Consider the following 21,041-nt stretch of genomic DNA (forward strand, 5'->3'; position numbering starts at 1 on the left):
AATAATAATAATAATAATAATAATAATAATAATAATAATAATAATAATAATAACAATAATAATAATAATAATAATAATAATAATAATAATAATAATAATAATAATAATAATAATAATAATAATAATAATAATAATAATAATAATAATAATAATAATAATAATAATAATAATAATAATAATAATAATAATAATAATAATAATAATAATAATAATAATAATAATAATAATAATAATAATAATAATAATAATAATAATAATAATAATAATAATAATAATAATAATAATAATAATAATAATAATAATAATAATAATAATAATAATAATAATAATAATAATAATAATAATAAGTAAAGCATGCCACCATTCCCCTTTTTTTTTTTTTTTTTAATCTTTTCCCCCCTCCTTTTTCCTCCGATTTTCTCCCATCCCAATGTTAGTCGTTATGCCAATTCCCAAACCCCTTCCTGGTCGCTGCGCACTTACCCCCCACAGTCGGTCTGGGAGAGTGGAGGCTATCACGTGCTTCCTCCGACACACGTCTAGCCAATCAACCGCTTCTTTTCACCTGGCAGTGCGGACTCTCACTGAGAGGGTGTAACGTGTGGAAGGATCACACTACCCCCCTTAGATCCTATCCGCGCTGAGCAGGCGCCCCGACCGAACTGTAGGAGTCGCTGTTTACAACGACTCGGACCCACCCCTCCAGCTTTCCCACCCTCTAATACTGCCAATTGTATTAGTGTGAACGGCCAGCCAAGCTGGTGACAACGCCGGGAGCTGGATTCGAACAGGCGAATCCAGCGTCTCCGGCGTTGGTGACGAATGCAATCTCCGCTACGCCACCTGACCGCCCTGAGCATGCCACCATTCCTATCATTTTGTATTTATCTATTTTTCATTTTGGTTGTGGGGCAGGGGCTACTCATTTGTTTACATTTGGGTCACGGATTGGGCCTTTACAGGATTGACTGACTCTCACTGGTGTGAAACATTCATGAGTGCGGACAGAGAGTTCAGGGGTCACACAGCTTAGAGGGCCATTAAAACAATAACAGTAACCCTGTATGGTCCAGCAGCCATTAAAATAGAAGAACAGGTCTAGATGGTGCTGGTCCAGATGATCCTTTACCTCTTGAAAGAGGGGATGAGGAGAGGGAGGGAGACAGAGGAAGAAGAGGAGGAGGAGGAGGAGGAGGAGGAGGAGGAGGAGGAGGAGGAGGAGGAGGAGGAGGAGGAGGGGGAGGTGACCTACTGGAGGGGTGAATGGGGTGGGGGGGGGGGGGGGTAGAGGGAGGTCTCCTAATTTGGGGGAAACTGAAAAGGAAATACATTGTGTGTTACTGTACTTTATGATGAAATAATAAGTGTTTCTGATTGGTTAAAATTATAGTTTCGAATATTTTCATATAAATAAACAGCCCTTCTTATCTTTTACAATAAAGATGAGAAAATGTTTGTTAAAAACAGCAGGATGAGCTTTTTAATTGTTTTATGTTTTCACAGCACAGTAGCATGATCCTCCATTCATCCTTGTAGTGTTAAAGCGACAATGTGCATTTCTGGCATCTGCTGGCCGCAAGCAGTTTGCTCTGTTGCATCCACATACTTTATTTTTTTGAATGCAGACTTTTTGCAGGGAAAAACACATTCTTGGTGGTCAAGGTGGCTGCATATTTGTTTTCCATTGTTGCAAAAAATACCCTGCATTCTTCGTTCCTTCAAGGCAGACTTCTGGTATCGTGGGAAGGCTGACTACAGTCTGACCAGACACATTGAGGCCAGACCAGCGAAGGCGAGCGCCTTGTTGAAGCGACCGTGGTCTCAATATGCTTTGTATACACTCCAGAACTTGATTAATGAATAGGAAAAAGGCACATTGTGCTTTGCTGATCCTTTGGGTTAAATTCATTCAGCCCTCAGGTTACTGACCAACGGTATGATACATGAGTGAGTGACAGGTGTTGTGGGACACAATACTCACCACACACACAAGACTCACCACACACACAAGACTCACCACACACACAATACTCACCAGACACACAAGACTCACCAGACACACAGTACTCACCAGACACACAAGACTCACCACACACAATACTCACCACACACACAATACTCACCACACACACAAGACTCAACCACACAAGAGACGTCACCAGGGGCGGACTGGGACACAAATTCAGCCCGGGACATTCAGACGCACCAGCCCACGCACCGGCACCGAAACGGGCCCACACAACAGCCGTTATGAAACACTCGTCCAGTAATAAACAACCCAAGGCTGTGGCTAAGGAGTCAACATCAGGGAGACCAATCTACACCCCGCCCCTAGATGTGCACTTGTGCACAGTGCACACACACACACACACACACACACACACACACACACACACACACACACACACATATAGGCGACAGTGGCTCAGGAGGTAGAGCAGTCGTCTGGCAATCCGGAGGTTCCCGGTTCGATTCCCACTCCTGGGCAGCGTGTCGATGTGTCCTTGAGCAAGACACTTAACCCCTAATTGCTCCCGATGAGCAGGTTGGCACCTTGCATGGTTGCCTCCACCGTCGGTGTGTGAATGGGTAATATGTAAGTAACAAATTGTGAAGCGCTTTGGATAAAAGCGCTATATAAAAAAGCAGCCATTTACCATTATAAAAAAAGCAGCCATATATACCGTTACTTCCTGTCATTGGCATACGTTTTATTTTTTTTAGTCTAGGGATTAAGGATACATGAAGTATTAACTACACCATAATAATATTGAGGTTTTGATCCATAGAAAGGTCTGTGCTACACAATTTCAGTTAGATTCGATTTATTGTCCTTTAATTTTGCACTCATGACATTAGTTGCTTGCCATTTAATCAACATCAAAAGACCCCCCACTTCCTCCCAGACACCCATTCCAAGAGCCTGTTCGCTGTGTCTCCTTCTCTCTGTGTGTGTCTCTCTCTCTCTCTGTCTCTCTCTCTCTGTGTATCTTTCTGTCTCTGTCTGTCTGTCTGTCTGTCTGTCTGTCTGTCTGTCTGTCTGTCTGTCTGTCTGTCTGTCTGTCTGTCTGTCTGTCTGTCTGTCTGTCTGTCTGTCTGTCTGTCTGTCTGTCTGTCTGTCTGTCTGTCTGTCTGTCTGTCTGTCTGTCTGTCTGTCTGTTTGTCTGTCACTCTCTCTGTCTCTCCCCCAATTAAACTGTCCTACTCTACATCACCAGCATGTTTCGCAGCAAGTCACTTGTTGTTTTAGTTTATTAATTCTAGCTTTTTCAGCTCCACCATTTCTTTTTTTTAAAGGGGCCAATTTCGAATATCATTCTTGGTTGATACTGAAGTTAGTAAAATGCCATCCAAATTATGAAAAAGCTTTCTTGATGGAGAAACAGTGTATCAAACATCTGAAAAAATGAAAGACAGCCTACTGTTTAAAATTCTCAGTTGTTAGATTACTGCTTCCCTCTGCTGATCAGCTCTTCCACCTTAGAGCTATATCTCCAGGCAGCCTCACGTTGTTTACTAAGCACAACATTTGACGACAAGGGCTGTCCCAGACTAAGGATTTGGATAGTAGACTTTGATTGGCCGTAATTAGCCGATAGTCGTCTATTAGTCGACTATGAAAAAAAAAATTGGAAAAAAATAAGTATTATATATATTTTTTGTATCATTCCATTTGGGCTGTGGGGGTGCTTAATGTCTGAAGGAGTCGACGAAAGGCTTCTTGTCCTCTGCAGAAGCATGCAATTGGTCCACTGATGGATACATCTTGATATTTGTCTAGTCTAGTGTGTTCATTAGATGGGTGATGTTGACAGAATCCGGCTATAGGGCGACAATAATGTGGTCAAGAGGCATGGTTTCTATCTTTAGCCTTTAAGCAGCGTGGTTTATTCATTCACATGGTATGAGCAGCAGTACATGAGGTCTCCTCTCACTGAGAGGCTGGGGGGGGGAAAGAGGTAGAGGGGGAGGAGACATCTCTATTTATACTCGCCACCTGGTGGTGTCTTGAGTGGCTCCGCCTAGAGCGCCCTCTAGTGGAAACAGTTATATATGTAGTTAGACAGTTACTAACAATCCTACATAGAACCTCTGACTTCAACACTCCCACTTAGGGTTGTATAAGCATACTGGATAACTTCTCCGAAAAACATTTTACAAAGGAAATAATATAATCCAAAATATCAATAGAGTATGGCAGTCAATATTTACACATTAAACATGACCTTTGCAAATCTCTTCAATTTCAATTTGGAACAGGTTTCCTCATAGTGTCTGCTACCCTGTCGTCAGTTTGGACAATAAATCAGTGTCATTCTTTCTTCCCTGATGAGAGATCTGATGAGATGATATTTTCTATATCGACATGTTTACATCTATGTCGGCACACTGGGTCCCTAGCAATCACAATGGTTCCCTGATTGCCCTCATAAACAACAGTCTTCATATATACATAGTGTCCATAATTTTTAAATGATGTTGACAAAATGCCCCTCATCTTCAAAAACACAATATTCGGTATAGAGGATACATTCCAATTACCTACTACATATTAAGCAATATATTCATAATCTTATCTCCCTCACTTCGAGCAGTTGTTCTAGATAAACACATTTTCCATTGTCATAGCTAGAAACATATACTCGGCTTCACAGGCTGATAGTATCACTGTGGGCTTTAAGCTCTAAACCCTTGCTGCCCTTTCTGAAACACAGCTGTTTGTCTGCTGCACCTCTGGGATAACGAAAAACATGTTTTTGACGTAGTTCAATGCTTCTCTGTGGGGTCAGCATAATACTGTGACAATTTTACTCACTACAAAACAGGCCAGGGCGAGTACAGGTTGTCTAACAAATGAGGCTACCCACAGCTTTTCTATACATATCTTACTTCAGTCAAAACATCTCAAGATCTTTACCACATAATTAAATCATTGAGAATATGGTAAGTCATCCACCTTTGTATTTAAACATGGGATCCATTTCTGTATTTAAACATGGACTCTAATCAGGTATTTAAACCTGGATTCTACTCCTCCCGTATTTAAACCTGGAGTATCATCCTCCTGCATTTAAGCAGTGTAGCCACCCTCCTTCAGTATTTAAACATGGAGTACCCTCCTTCAGCATTTAAGCAATTAGCTACGAACCATACTTTGTATTTGTCGTGGCCTTCAATACCCTCTTGGATTGAATACACCCATTTCCCTCCCACTGTCTGTCTGCCCTCTGGTAACTTGGTTGAATACACCCATTTCCCTCCCACTGTCTGTCTGTCTGCCCGGTAACTTGGCTGGAGCAAAGGTATGGTTGTCCTCTAGGGACAAAAGCAGGATAGCCGGACCAGCACTCTCAGGTTCAATAGTTTTAATGGCAGCCTGAATTGGAAACAGACATGTTTCGGAACTATGTCCTTCTTCAGTGATATGGCTAGATATCACTCGAAAGTGAAGTCTTATTGTCCCGTTACTCTCCGGGCGTCGTCTCGATTCGTCTCACGTCGACCGTCGCCGCCATCTTGTCCATGGCCGCCATCTTGTCCATGCGCATATCGCGCGCCCTGGCCGTGTTTCTTCATGCACGCTCTGTCTGTGTGCCTCGTGGATCTGCAGAAGCCACACCAGACAATCCTTGTGCAGTTACCTCTCCAATGGCCTTTCTCTCCGCATCTCCAACACGCCAGCTCCGTCGTGGGCCTGGTCTTCTCCGTTGGCGTCGCTCGGGCCTTCAGCACCCTCTCTCCCGCCTCCGCGGCGGCTGGGTGGGTATCTTCTGAGGCCTCAAAGTTTCTTAACTTGGCCTTGAACTTTCCCAGAGTCATGTCCGCTGAACCGTGTGTTACCAAGAGTGTGAACGGTTTGTACAGCTCCGGTAGTCCTCTCATCACCATCGCCATCATTAGCCCATCGCTTGGTGCTTCTCCTGCACTCCTCAATGGCGTTGTGATCTGCTCTGCTCTGTTGACGTATTTGGTCACAGTCTCGGTGTGCCCCTTCTTCAGGGCTGTTAGTGCTATGTAGAGGGCCACAACTCGGGGTCTTCCTTGCCCGATGTAATGCTCTCTCAACACCCCCAGGCTTTCTCGGCCTTTGTCTTTAGTGTCGCGGAATATCAGCCCCAAGCTTGTGCCGTCGAGCAGTGGCGCTAACTCACAGTACGCGTCTGCGTTACGCTGGTCATCCAGGGCTTGCTCTTCCGCTATCAGTGGTCCCGTGGGAGCTGTCAAGAACGTCGCCTTCAGTCCCGCACCGTGCATGCAGCATAGCATGCGCTCGTCCCAGAGCTCGTAGTCCTCTGCCTTTCTATTGAATGAGGGCCATTTGCTCCTTCCCTTGGTCGCCACGAGTTCCAAGACGGGGTTCTCCCCCTCGCCTCTGTTGGGCTCAGCAGACTCCGTCTCCCCCGGTGCTGCCTCCCCGGGGCTCTGCGCGCTGCTCTCCAGGCGGGTCCGCTTGCGCTCCAGCAGCCCGTCGGTGGGGTCGGTGCCCCGCTTCCTCTTGACGCGCAGGATCATCGTGTTGGATTCCATGTTGCTCTTTGATGGTGGGCGTAGCTTTAGCTCCTGTTGGCTTAGCGTCTAGCCACGCGGTACTCCCGGAGCTAACCTAGCCTATACTTTAGCTAAACTTGCTACCCTTATTATTTTGCCCCGGCGTGATCTGGGCCCATAACCTGTTGACAGAATACGGCTATAGGGCGACAATAATGTGGTCAAGAGGCATAGTTTATATCTTTAGCCTTTAAGCGGCATGGTTTATTCATTCACATGGTATGAGCAGCAGTACATGAGGTCTCCTCTCACTGAGAGGCTGGGGGGGAAAGAGGTAGAGTAGGAGGAGACATCTCTATTTATACTCGCCACCTGGTGGTGTCTTGAGTGGCTCCGCCTAGAGCGCCCTCTAGTGGATCAGTTATATATGCAGTTAGACAGTTACTAACAATCCTACATAGAACCTCTGACTTCAACAGGTGAAATCCTCTTTCAGTGCCTCTGTGCCTGTTTTATTAGGCCTCTGGTATGCGTGCCATTAATGTTAGCCATGCTTCTAGGCCTCTTTTCTTTTGGAAAGAACAAAAATGTTAAATAAATAAAATAAAAAATTCAAATTTTAATTAAATTTATTTTTGCATTCGACTAAGAGGTTGGCAGTCGACTATGGCTCTTTTCGGTCGATTAGTCCAGGGGTTCCCAAACTTTTCAGGCCGCGACCCAAAAATAACGGTGTCAGAGAGCCGCGACCCCCACTATTATAGGAGGTAAAAAAAAATATATATATATATATATATATATATATATATTTAATGTTTTTTTATTTTTTTTATTTTTTTATAAATGGAAATTAACTAAAATGTGATTTCATTGGATGTGCTCTGACAATTAATGCTTGTATATCTTATCGTGTGTTGTCATGTTTGTTTATGTGTTTGTTTAAAAAATAATAAAAAAATAAAATACATATTTAATGTTTTTTTATTTTTTTAATTTTTTTATAAATGGAAATGTATGGTTGAAACATGCACACGTTCAAACGCACACACACTAATAAGCATTGGAGTCTTTTAACCAGGGCCGGACTGGGGAAATCATTCAGGCCAGGAAATATAGTGCAAAATATAGACTTAATTTCCTGCATTCTGGTGCAGGCATTTTTTTATTTGTACCCTTTAAATGCCAGTGTTTGTGATGGCATCACAAATTATTGTTAAAAAACAGGCTAGCATATGATTAGCAACAACACTGATTTTGATGGATTTTCAGTTTTTTTGTAATGTCAGATTGAAAACAATACAATCTTTTATTGAACTTCAGCCCTGATCATAACACCACATATTAATTTTATAATTATAACCCTTTAAATGCCAGTGTGTGTGATGGCATATATTTGCAATATATCAAATGCAAAGTAGATTTTACTTGCTACAGTAGCATGTGTCAATGATTAGCAACAACAGTTTTGTATAAGGGTCCCGCCTCCACCAATCACATGCGGCTCCTTTTGTGTGTGTGTGACAGCAAGAGAGAGCGAGAGAGAGAGAGAGAGAGAGATAGTTCTGTTTTGTTAAGGCTTCGCTCAGCACCAGTAGCACTGTACTTCACTTCGTGCACGAGCACTGAATAAAAAATTCCACCATGTACCTTTACATCCCCATATTCGTCTGACCACACCACCTTCCGCTTACCTTCATAAGCAGGTGTGTGGTCACCTACTCGCCTCCTTCTTCACTTTCACCACAAGGAAGTGCCTTCGGTAGATCCCCACTTGACAAGGTTGTTAGTAGAAGAAAGTTGGAAAACAAAAGAAGATACGTTGACATCATATCTTTATTTTCTCTCTCACTATTTTCGAGAAAATACGGCGATATTGTCTTCGTTACAGGAGGTCATTCCGACCTTCAACGGCTTTTTCGTATTAGGAGCTCACGCCGCTGACATGCTCCCCAGCTACAGTCCTCCTTGCTGCGGCTGGATGGGGTTGCCCTCCAGCCACACAGCTGGACTGTGGGAAGCACCGACTGTTGTGAGAAGCGGTTGTTTCCAGGTTGGGTACGTACTGTTTTGCTTGCGAGCTCTGGTTGTTGTTGATGCTGTGGGGGTTAGCTGACAATTTACGAAACGCCGACTTCAGGCTGGGGTCCTCTGCTCGGCTTAAACGGCGGTCGGAGGATCTTGGTCTGACGCCCATGATGGTCAATCTAGTGGGCCACGACCAGGACCTGGTGATCCCAGGATTCTCGAGCGGATGCTTCTCTGTCCCGTGCAGGCCCCATCTTTCATATACAAATGAAAGTATACCCTAACGAGGAAATGTGGGCATAGGATCTTCTTTATCGGGAGTTCCATGCTCAAAGTCGGCTGCAACCCAAAATGGGAACTGTGCTGGCCCCGCTGCATGTCTGGATCACCGTTGACAACTGTGTTCTGACATTCTTTTTCTTTTCCCTCTTAGGGGAGGGACTTGGACAGCGGCCTGTCTGAAGTGTGGCTTGTTATGTGTGTACAGTTCAGGTGATAGCTGCTTAGCTTGCGTGCTAGTTGTGGCCTACTATGTTAGCCAGTTAGCTGTTAGCTGCGGCGTTAGCTCGCTGTGTTTACCAGGCTAGTAAACGTTAGCTTGTTGCTATCAGTCGATCGGCTGTTAGCTTAATGCTACACTGTTGAACGTTTTATGACTATAACATGCCTTAAACACTCTGACTACAACGTCATCTTTGACAGAGGATGTTAGTCGAACCTACACCGGAGCCCTGCCAGCGAGGACTGCGTCAAACATGGAGAAACGTGGCGGCTGGGTGGCACAACGACGTTACCCTCATAGTCAACACAGGGATGCTGTGTTCAACTTCGGTGCCCCGTTAGCCAGTTTGCAGTTCGCTTGGCCTGCGTTCAGGGTAGGAAGGTCCCGACCGGACCTTAAACACTTCTTCTTTCCTTCCCTTCTAAATGTTTTGTAATAACGATGTTTTCCAAAACGTGTGTTGCTGCAATACATTAAGGATACGACGCGTGTTGTGTGTGAATTGTCTTGTCACTGGTATAGCTTCTCTCTCCATATAAATCGGGTTGTTGTTTTACATGTGTAAAAATGATCTGGTTAGTTGTGATGAGAACATGTTTGTTCATATAATGTGAACTCACAACTAAGGGGGTTAATTACCTATAAAGCTATGCTTAGTGACATATGATTGAGGAATGAATTCCTTTCTCAGCCTGTAATGACAATGAACAGTGTGTTCACATATTAACAGGGTTACCTGTTCAACTTGGTCATATCAAGGGTAAGGAAGGAGGGGTGATCCCCCCGGTTCCCTGGGGCTTCCCCACCCTCCTCTCAGACATGTTGTTTACAATATATTGTGTCACTGTGTTGTGGGGATACAATGTAACCCTCAGCTTGATTGCTGGGGTTGTGCTAACCGCTTGAGAAACTATATTTTCCTAAAGAAAAGATTGTTTGGTCACTTATCGTGTGTGCTTAGCAAGGCCTGTGGCCAATACATAATCGAGGATTCTGTATTATCTCGTTATGAAAAACGGCGTTCTTCTGTAGAGAGTGTACTTTGCCATTTTTTGTTGTGATAAAGGGTTGTGTGTGTCTTGTGATCTACAACTGGGTTAGGTTGGCCACAGAAGCACATGTGTAAGTCTGGTACCGGGGCTCTTAAAGGGGGCCCTCTCTATTCTGTGTTTTTCCTTAGTAAAAATCAGATAGCAGGTTAGCGCATGAGCTATGTGAAGCTGTTAGATACTTCATGTAGTAGAATATGACTGTGTCATGCTCTATTTGTCATTACATCGTATCATGGGTGTGGGGTCGTAAAGGGGTGAACTGGTAATCCTTACCTCCCCTTTTCTGATTGGTCATGGGTTAAAACCTCCTGTCCTTCAAGGTTCCTGTCACGTTGCTGTTCGGCACGTTACAGGGTAAGAGGGGGGGGGGGGGGGGGGGAGTTTCCTGGTCCCACGCCCTGGAAGATTGGGCGTGTGCACCGCAGAAATCCCCCCGCCATAGAGTACGTCACCGTGCGCGTCTCTGTTGGTAAGACTTCCGTGAGTTGTTCAGGTCCATGTTATGGATCTGTTTCAGGGAGTTGTCAGAGCTCCTCCTCACGAAGCTCCTCCTCGGGCCTTCTGTGAGTTCGGACTCTACTTCCCTGTGAGGGAGCCTCCTCAGAGTTCAGAGCCTCCTCCTCAGATTGTCAAGGTGAGTAGAACTTAAAAAAGGAGTTCTGCTCTATTGTGTGTGTATTCGATTCAATTCGATTATTGAGTGTGTATTGGTTCAGTGCCTCCTCCTCGGAGAGCCCTAACCCAAATATTACATAGCTCAATGTTGCAATATATTCTTTTCAATCTATACAGCTCGCGTGGGAAGTCTCTCTGGGGATTTCCGTCTCCTCCCTATGGCGAGGGTGGTGGGATGTAAAAATGTAAACAATTTTTACCCTCAGCTGCGTCACGTGGGATCCATGTCAGTCTGTGTTTCTTTCTTTTTTGAATAAAAAGAAGAAGGTACATGAAGCACGACGGTTCCGTGTCGTTCTCCCAGGCGACTTGGAGGAACAATGTTTGGTGTCTTGCTAGACTATCCATTGATGTGTTTGGGTCTCGACGCATACATAGTGCTGGCTCGGTGTGTTTCTGTTAAATAATCACGCAGGGGCTAAGTGCGCCTTGGTTGCTTGTTAAAACAGCGTTTTTATAGGGCAACTGGGATGGAGTTTTGTCTTTTCCGAGCGCCAGTTTACTAGGTTGTCTCGATGAATTCTCGTTCATATCTGGGGGATGTTAACGGAATAGATCAGAACATAGGTAGAGGGGTCTCACGCCCTTGGGGTGGGCCACTGAGCACGGTCCAAATGGGACCGTCTGGGTGGCGCCCTCTTTTCATGTTTTAGATCGACACGCATACCTACCCCCTCTCCTGGAGTGGGCATGTCGGCGTGGTTAGGACACAGGACTATTCTGGTCACGCTGGTCCAGGTTAGTTAACCCGTTGTCCGCCGGGGATGCAGATCTGCTGTTCTGGTACCCTGAGGGACTTGTGCTTTTTTCGGGGGGGAAAATGCCGGGTCGGTCCGGGTGTCACAGGGTTAGGCGTTATGGAGACCCTTTGTTGGGTACATCGTAATGACTTACGGCCATACCAACCTGTACACGCGTCCGATCTCGGAAGCTAAGCAGGTTCGGTCCTGGTTAGTACTTGGTTGGGAGACCGCCTGGGAATACTAAGTGCGGTGTGCTTAGGGCTGGTTCTCCATTATTTTCGCTCCTCTCTCACGTGTGGCGAAGAGGGGGCTGTTGGGGTGGTCTTGGACCTCCTCTGGTAACCCTGTGCTTAATACAATAGTAATATATAATAGAATCCAATAGAACGACATTGTGCAATAAAACAAGTAAACAAATTAGGGCATATCGGTATATGTACATGAGTTATTTACAGAGCATGGTAGGACATGCTAGGTCCTGTGGTAGTGCAATACACTGTTAGCTACGGATGAGGCACTGGGTCTTTATGTACATTGCTATACATGCTATATTATACAATCTCAAGTTATACTATTCTTAAAGTGACCTTTCCTTTTGTAAAGTGACCATAAGTGTGAGAGCGTGTGCAGGATGAGTGTGTGTTTGCTCATGTTAAAGTGGTTGCTAGTGTGTGAGCGTGTACAGTGTGTGTGTCGTGTGTGTGCTCATGTGTGCTTGTGTGTGGAGAGTTCAGTGTTCAAGGCTCTGATGGCCTGGGGGAAGAAGCTGAGCCGAAGTCTCTCTGTCCTAGTAGCTGGCGTTCGCAGGTGTCTGCCTGACCTCAGCAGCATGAACAGGCTGTTGTTGGGGTGGTGAGGGTCTTTCATTATTCTGCAGGCTCTGGATTTGCACCTCGTGTTGTATAGAACCTGCAGGGGTGGTAGTGCAATACCCGTGGTACGCTCGGCTGTAGGGCCTTCTTGTCCTGTGCCGTGTTGTTTCCATATCAGGCAGTGATGTTTCCAGTCAAAATGCTCTCTACAGCTCCGGAGTAGAAGGACTGGAGTATCTTCCCAGATACTCTGAACTTCCTTAACTGTCTCAGGTGGTAGAGGCGCTGCTTTGCCTTTTTTACGACTGAGTCTATGTGTGTTGTCCATGTCAGATCCTCTGAGATGTGGACCCCCAGGTACTTAAAGCTGCTCACCCTGTCCACGGTAGCCCCGTTTATCCTCAGTGGTGTGTGTGTCTCCTGCTGTCTTCTCCTAAAATCCACGATCAGTTCCTTGGTTTTACCAATTTTCAGGAGCAGGCTGTTGTCCTGGCACCAGCGTTCCAGTACCTCAACCTCCTCCCGGTAGGCCTTCTCGTCGTTGTCCGAGATCAGCCCCACCACCACTCTGTCGTCCGCAAACTTCACTATGGATTTGGAGCTGAACTTGGCCACACAGTCATGTGTGTATAGTGAGTACAGCAGGGGGCTCAGAACACAGCCCTGGGGGGACCCGATGCTCAGGGTGATGGTGTTGGAGGTCTGACCCCCCACCCTGACCGCCTGGGGCCTTTCACTCAGAAAGTCCAGTATCCAGGCGCTCAGAGCGGAGCTCAGACCCAGCTCGATCAGCTTGTCCACCAGTCTGGTGGGGACTATGGTGTTGAACGCTGAGCTGTAGTCAATGAACAACAGTCTCACATAGCCCCCCTTCTGGCGGTCCAGGTGAGAGAGTGTGCTGTGCAGTACATGGGAGACCGCATCATCAGTGGACCTGTTTGGCCTGTATGCAAATTGCATAGGGTCCATATCACTGGGGAGGGAGGCACAAATGTGATCCTTGACCAGCCTCTCAAAACATTTCATGGCCACAGAGGTGAGTGCCACCGGTCTGTAGTCATTGAGACCTGTTGGGGAGGATTTCTTTGGTACCGGGATAATGGTAGACATCTTGAAGCAGGCAGGGACCACTGACTCCGCCAGGGATCGATTAAATATGGTGATGAACACAGGGGCTAGCTGGTTAGCACAGGACTTAAGTATGCGTCCGGTTATTCCATCTGGGCCAGCAGCCTTTCTGGTGTTCACCTGCATAAATGCTCTTCTCACACTGTGTACCGTCAATGAGAGAGCGTCCCCGCCCCCCCCCCCCGCGGATGCCCCACCCCTCCACAACAGCCGGCGCGCCAGTGACGTCACTAGCCATTGAGCTAGCGTTGTCACTGTTTGCACCAAACCGAGCGTAGAAAGAGTTGAGTTTGTCCGCGAGAGAGGCGCCGTCGCTCCCCATTGAGGGGGCGCTGACTTTGTAGTCAGTTATCGTCCTCAGTCCCCGCCATAAGCCTCTTGTGTCATTCTGTGCCATTTGTGTCTCCATTTTGTCATCATACGTCCGTTTGGCCAGTTTAACAGCCTTGCGCAGAGTGTAGACTGTTGTCTTGTACTCTTCCATGTTTCCTGTCTTTCTGCCCAGGTTGTAAGCAGTGGTGCGAGTTTTCAGAGCTGCTCTGATAGTACTGTCCACCCACGGTTTCTGGTTTGGGAAGACCCTCGCCTTCTTTGTGGGGACGATACTATCAGCCAAGGTAGCTATGAAGCTAACAACAGTATCTGCGAACTCGCTGACATCACTGGCACTTCCTTGGAACATATCCCAGTCGACATCTTCGAGGGCGTCCTGAAGCGTGGCCTTTGATTGGTCGGACCATCTCTGTACCTCACGTGACACGACAGCGTCACGTGATCTTTGTTTGTAATCAGGGACCAGGAAGATGGAGTCGTGATCCGATGTGTTTGTAGCTCCCGCTAATGGAGGAGCCGGTACAGCTTTGTAGCCGGCTCTGAACGGGGTGTAGCAGTGACAAAACTGCGGGAGAAGCTCCAGCCATGTAAATTGGAAAGCCAAAGTCATCACAGACTTACGACGGGGCAGCTGTACTGAGCGGCGCATCATCAGGTTAAAAGAAACAACCTCTCACTTTCTCCACTGCTATACCAGCTATACCTCCTCGTGCGGCAGGCCTGCTCATCTCTCACACCCCGTCGGAATATTTATTTTTGCCAATGTCTCAGCTTTTGGAATGTTTTCCTCCCAAGTCCCTCAAGAGAACTGCAGTCCTGGATGCAGTGTGTGGCAGGAGGATCCCCAGTGTCGGGACAAACAAGGTGGAACGCTAAAAGCTGCAACGTCCACACGGCATTTGAACAACGAGACACTTTGAAACAGTGTTTTGAAAAAGCGCCCGGGTCAACAAGCACACGGCCTGAGGACACTGCTGGGGGACGTCCCTTACTTCTCTTTCCCTCGCTGCCCTCATGCTCTTTGATATTCCATACAGCATTCTTCAAAAAATAACCACGGATACCCTCAAAACTAGACAGGCCCTGGAGAAGGTTTCCTGCTCCACAGCTGAACTGAAGGAGAACCACAGATGACACCCAGCCAACATCCAGATGCAGACACAGCTGGTGCAGCGAGGCCACGCAGGAGGAGGAGGTCTGAGGATGTGACAGGAGCCACACAGCGCTTTGAAATAACGACAAAGCAGTGAAAGACTCGCTTTGAGGAAGCCCAGCACGTCGTGTCGTTTGAACCTATTGACCCTGAATTGTTTCCGCTGTTTAAGACCCATTTCCCCCCAGAAGCAGCTGGACGTTGTGAGTGAAAATAACCCAGAGATCTGCAGAGAGAAACTGAAAGGTGAGCTGATGGTAATGTACAATAGTGTGGAGTTTACAGGGTCTACGATGTATCTTTTGAGGATGTTGACTGAGAACAATCTCTTTTTTCTGAAACATTCAAATTAAGCGAAATAGCATCACAACCCACATGACATCAGCAGAATCAGAGAGGTGTGTTCATACACGTAAAAGGATCTAATCATTCTCTGAAGTTATATGGGACAGGATAGGCTGAATGCACTGACTATGCTGTCTATTGAGCAAGACTTCATTAACAAATCTCTGGACTTCAAAGACATGGTTGATGTGAGCTTCTCTTCAGATAAAGTACATGTTTCCTCACAGATTTCCTGTCAACATATTGCCTGTCTCTTTCCTATTATGACCGTTATATTCACTGTGGTTACCAAATTACTTTATTTGGGACAATGTGTTGCACAATGGTTGTGATGAAAACAGTTGCAGTGTATATTGGCATCTGTTAGTTCTAACATGTTTTGTGCATTTTGTGTGTGTGTACATGTAATATGTATGTATGCATGTATGAGTGTGTGTGTGTGTGTGTGTGTGTGTGTGTGTGTGTGTGTGTGTGTGTGTGTGTGTGTGTGTGTGTGTGTGTGTGTGTGTGCGTGCGTGCGTGCGTGCGTGCGTGCGTGCGTGCGTGCGTGCGTGTATGTGTGCTTGTGCGTGTGTGTGTGTGTGTGTTTGCGTGTGTGTGCGTGTGTGTGTGTGTGTGCAGTGTTTCCCAACACTCTCTCTCTCCCTCTCTCCCTCCCTCTCTTCTGGTGTGTCATTACCAAGCCTTCATCATGTATGATTATGGAATGATGGTTATTGGTGAGCTGACACCAAGCTCTCTCTCTCTCTCTCTCTCTCTCTCTCTCTCTCTCTCTCTCTCTCTCTCTCTCTCTCTCTCTCTCTCTCTCTCTCTCTCTCTCTCTCTCTCTCTCTCTCTCTCTCTCTCTCTCTCTCTCTCTCTCTCTCTCTCTCTCTCTCTCTCTCTCTCTCTCTCTATACTGGGCCCTGTATGACTGTACTGGGCCCTGTGTGACTGTACTGGGCCCTGTATGACTGTACTGGACCCTGTATGACTGTACTGGGCCCTGTGTGACTGTACTGGGCCCTGTGTGACTGTACTGGGCCCTGTATGACTGTACTGGGCCCTGTGTGACTGTACTGGGCCCTGTTTGACTGTATTGGGCACTGTATGAGGCAGGGTGTCGCTGGAGAAAAGTCCTCAGTCAACACCTCCATGGATAACGATAGGTTATGAATATAACCGTAGTTCTATGAGTATTAGTGACGCTCAGCGTCAACTGCACATATCTCACTCCAGTGACGTGCACTGAATAAAAACTCACAAATGTACCTTTACATACCAACATCCGTCTGGCCACACCCCCATCTGCTACCTACATAAGCAGGGGTGTGGCCACACACTCATCTCCTTCTCAATCATTTCACCACAAGGTAAGATCAAGGGCCGCAGTGGCGTCCAGACGCTGAGCGTCACTAATACTCATAGAACTACAGTTATATTCATAACCTATCGTTCTATATCGTATTAGCTCAGCTCAGCGTCAACTGCACAACGGGAGCTGAGCGGGAGCTGAAGCTCGACAAATGTACCCCACTGAGGCCCCCCACAACCATCAGAACCGGGGAGGACCGAGCCCCCCGACCCTCCCTAATGGAGGGATACCCTCCCTATTGGAGGACGGGAGGGAACGGATCTGACCGTGCGAAGAGGAACTCGAGCAACTCAATGCACAGGGTGAGCAGACCGTGGCTTGACCCCAGGACTACGCACACGCCAGCGTTTCCGTTAGCAGGTAATTACCGGTATTTGACCGGCAAAATCTGTTGAAGTCCGACATATTTAATCTCTCCGGTCTTAATGTCCGGTGAAAATAATTCCCTGAGTCTAAGCACAATTTGATTATTTGAATTGTATTAAAATAGGCTAAAATTAAATAGCCTATGCGATGAACGAAACGATCATTACATTTGTTTCCTCGTTGCTTCTAATAATGACAACGACGTTGTCAGCGAGAGCTTAGTGCTGGGTGTGCGAACTTTTGTGAAGCTGCAGAGCCGGAGCAGCAGCAGCACAATGCAGTATTCCAGCAGTACTCCAATTCAGCCATTTTCAGCCAATGTTGGGTGGGGGGCGCTGCTGTGCGGTTCCCAGAAAAGAGCCAATAGCAGCTGAATCAGCTGCTCTGCAGCGCCATACTCTTTGCAAATAAGTCGTTGCGAGGTGGAGAGAGTCGTCACGCAAACCACGATAATGTTGCCGTCTCTCTGCTTTCTCAGTTCTTCGCTTGATATAATTAATACAAATGTCCAATATAACGGAATTCGTTAGCTCATAAAAATGTGATTATAACAGACTGCTGTTTAGTGTCAGACCGACTGCCCACATACGCGGTCTATTTTATTTCAAGTCAGCAGCAGCACGGAGTATCGAGGGACTTATTTTATTTGGAATATATTAATGACTGTATACGCAAAAGTAGCCTAGTTTTAAGTAATAATATTATAAATCTACATGCCTTGAGGATGACATTCTTTATATAGCCTGCCTATCAATTGTTTTAAAGCTCAATAAACTATGACCGGAATTAATCTCATTTGTCCGGTAGATTGAAATCTTGCAGGTCACGGAGACCGGCAACAATTTTTTCTAACGGAAACCCTGGCACACGCACAACCCGCATGCCACCAGGGAACGAACGGAAGGAACAACCTCGTTACCGCCCCCAAAATCACGAGGTCAAGAGCAAACTCAACCCCGTGGCAAGGCCGTAGCAGCGGAGCGCGAAGGAAGAACCAGACCCAGAAGGGACTGGATCCCAACCGGAAAAAGGGGGCCCGGAGAGGCCAATGACGCCACAGCATCAAGACCTCACCAGGTGGTCACTAGAGCGGGCCCATCCAAGAGCGGGCCCTTCCCCCCACTAGCACACCGCCTGGCACACTGCCCCTGGCATATTCAGGCAGTCAGCATGGCTGTAACTCGAAGCACTCGAGAGGCTACACTACAGCGGGAGCAGGCAGCGCACCGGGGAGACAATCTCCAGAAGAGGCCGATCCCTCAATCCAGGCAGCAGGCACCTGACCCGAGCCTGGAGCACTGCGGACGAGACAGGCGCCAAAGGGGTCAACTGAAAACAGCACCCCGGCGGAGTGAATGTTTTTTCAGCTGATACAAACGTGAAGTAGACTAGTGACTGAACCTCCAGTGCAAGAAAGTGTTACCAGCGCGAGCGTCTCCCTGCTAGCTCGCTAGGTTTTGGTCAGCCTTGATAATAACAATAACAGCCGCGCCCACCAGCATGGTACAACACGTGAGGTTGCGTGCTGTGACGTCACTCCCGATACAAGGAAAATAGCTCCAAACGTATTTTTGACTGTCGAAAACTAAAGAAAATACTGCATTCCGCCTGCATTATGATGAGATAGTAACGAAATAGTAACGCACAGCCACTTGGACAAGTAACTGCAATCAGATTACTGGCTTGTAAAGATTAACGCGTTAGATTACTATTTTCGGGGGAAAGTAATCAGATTACAGTAACGCGTTACTTAGTAACGCGTTAGTGCATCACTGCCCAGTTGTAGATCTCAACGACACACACAACCCTTCATCACAACAAATGGCAAAAGTACACTCTTACTACAGAGGAACGCCGTTTTTCATAACGAGAGAGACATAAGTCCTCGATTACGTATTGGCCACAGGCCTTGCTAAGCACACATGACAGTGACCAAACAACCTTTTCCCTAGGAAAAAAATCGTTTCTCAAGCAGAAGCACAACCCCAGCAGTTTCCCAGCAGTTTAGCTGAGGGGTTACATCGTATCCCCACAAACACAGTGACACAATATATTGTAAACAAACATGTCTGAGAGGAGGGGGGGAAGCCCAGGGAAAACCGGGGGGTCACCCCTCCTACCTTACCCCTTTATACGACCAGGTTGAACAGGTACCCCTGTTAATATGTGAACACGCTGTTCATTGTCATCACAGGCTGAGAAAGGATTCATTCCTCATCACATGTCACTAAGCATAGCTTCACAGGTTAATTAACCCACTTAGTTGTGAGTTCACCCACGTTACAAACGTTACATGAACACACATGTTCTCATCACAACTAACCAGTTAATTTTTACACATGTAAAAAACAACGCAGATTTTCTATGTAGAGAGAATCTATACCAGTAACAAGAAAATTAACACACAACACGCGTCGTATCCTCAATGTATTGCAGCAACACACGTTTTGGAAAACATTGTTATTACAAAACATTTAGAAGGGAAGAAAAGAAGAAGTGTTTAAAGTCCTGTCAGGACTCCTACCTCCACCCTTGGGGTTAATACAAGTCTATGGTACATTCAGTTTCACCGATAGATGTCACCAAAACTACATAGTGTCCCTTTAATAACACAATATGCGCTCCAGACAACAGCTGCGGGCGTCATACCGAAATTAACACTGTGTTGAGAAAGCAAGAGAGAGAGCGAGAGAGAGAGAGAGAGAGAGAGAGAGAGAGAGAGAGAGAGAGAGAGAGAGAGAGAGAGAGAGAGAGGAGAGAGAGAGAGTGAGAGAGAGAGAGAGAGAGAGAGAGAGAGAGAGAGAGAGAGAGAGAGATTTTCCTAGCACTAGCAGCAGACAGGGAGGGGCTGGGGAGGGGTGATCTGGCGTGTTTTCACGAGAGCCGCGCATCTTGCAAGTGAGGCGGTGATATGAGAATGTGTATAAAGCATGAAGTAAAGAGATAATGCAATGCCACCGCCCACTGCGGTATGAATAATAAGAAAGTAGTATGGGGGATTCAGGGGAAGTGCAGTGTTGCTACTTCTTAGCCTGCCTGCCGCCTGATTGCATGAGACTAAAGCATGGATAATCACAACTTCACAAGGCAATGCATGCCCGAAATATACAGTGCACTGCAAACCCGACAATTTTATTTTGTTGGGCAAATAACCTTACCTGATGAAGTGTCTCTTGCTTTGTTTTAGTTGAAATAGTAACTGTAAAAAAAGAGGTCTCGACTCGAGTGTGAGCTCAACAACAGCTGGATATCAATTTCGTGTTCAGCTGGCCCGGCGTGCAGTTTACATCATCTCATCATCACCCACCCACGTGCTATGCGTAAATAATAGGTCCTTCAGGCTGGAAGGACCTATTATTTACGAGAGGGGTGGCATTTCTCTCTCTTTCTTTACCTAATATTTAGATTCTATTGTGACATATTTCATTTGGAAGGGCAGGGCAGTATATCTATATGTGCAACAGTAAAAAAAATAAAAAAAAATAAAAAAAGAGGGTGGCATAAAAAGAGCACTTTCTAATGAAAAATGAAAAAGGCAGGTGCCCGGGCACCCCTTCACCCCTATGTGTGTGCCTGAGGGTAATGTCCGCTACGCCACCCAGCCGCCGTTCTCCATGTTGATGAAGTCCTCGCTGGCATGGCACCCGGTATAGGGTCGACTAACATCCTCTGTCAAAGATGATGTCGTAGTCAGTGTTTAAGGCATGTTATACTCACAGTAACGTTCAACAGTGTAGCATTAAGCGAACAGCCGCTCCCGACTGATAGCAACAAGCTTGCGTTTCCTAGCCTAGTGAACACAACGAGCTAGCGCCGCAGCTAACAGCTGACTGGCTAACAGTAGGCCACAAACTAGCACGCAAGGTAAGCAACTATCACCTGAACTGTACACAACGACATAACAAGCCACACTTCAGACAGGCCGCCGCCTGAAACCCTCCTCATCCTAAGAGAGAAGAGAAAAAGAAATGCCAACACAGTTTTCAACTGTGATTTACCAGACATACAGCGGAGTCGGCACAATTCCCATACGGGCTGCAGCCGACTTGAGCATGGAACTACCG

The sequence above is a fragment of the Notolepis coatsorum genome (assembly GCF_963971535.1).
Source record: "Notolepis coatsorum genome assembly, chromosome: 10".
NCBI classification, from domain to species: Eukaryota; Metazoa; Chordata; class Actinopteri; order Aulopiformes; family Paralepididae; genus Notolepis; species Notolepis coatsorum.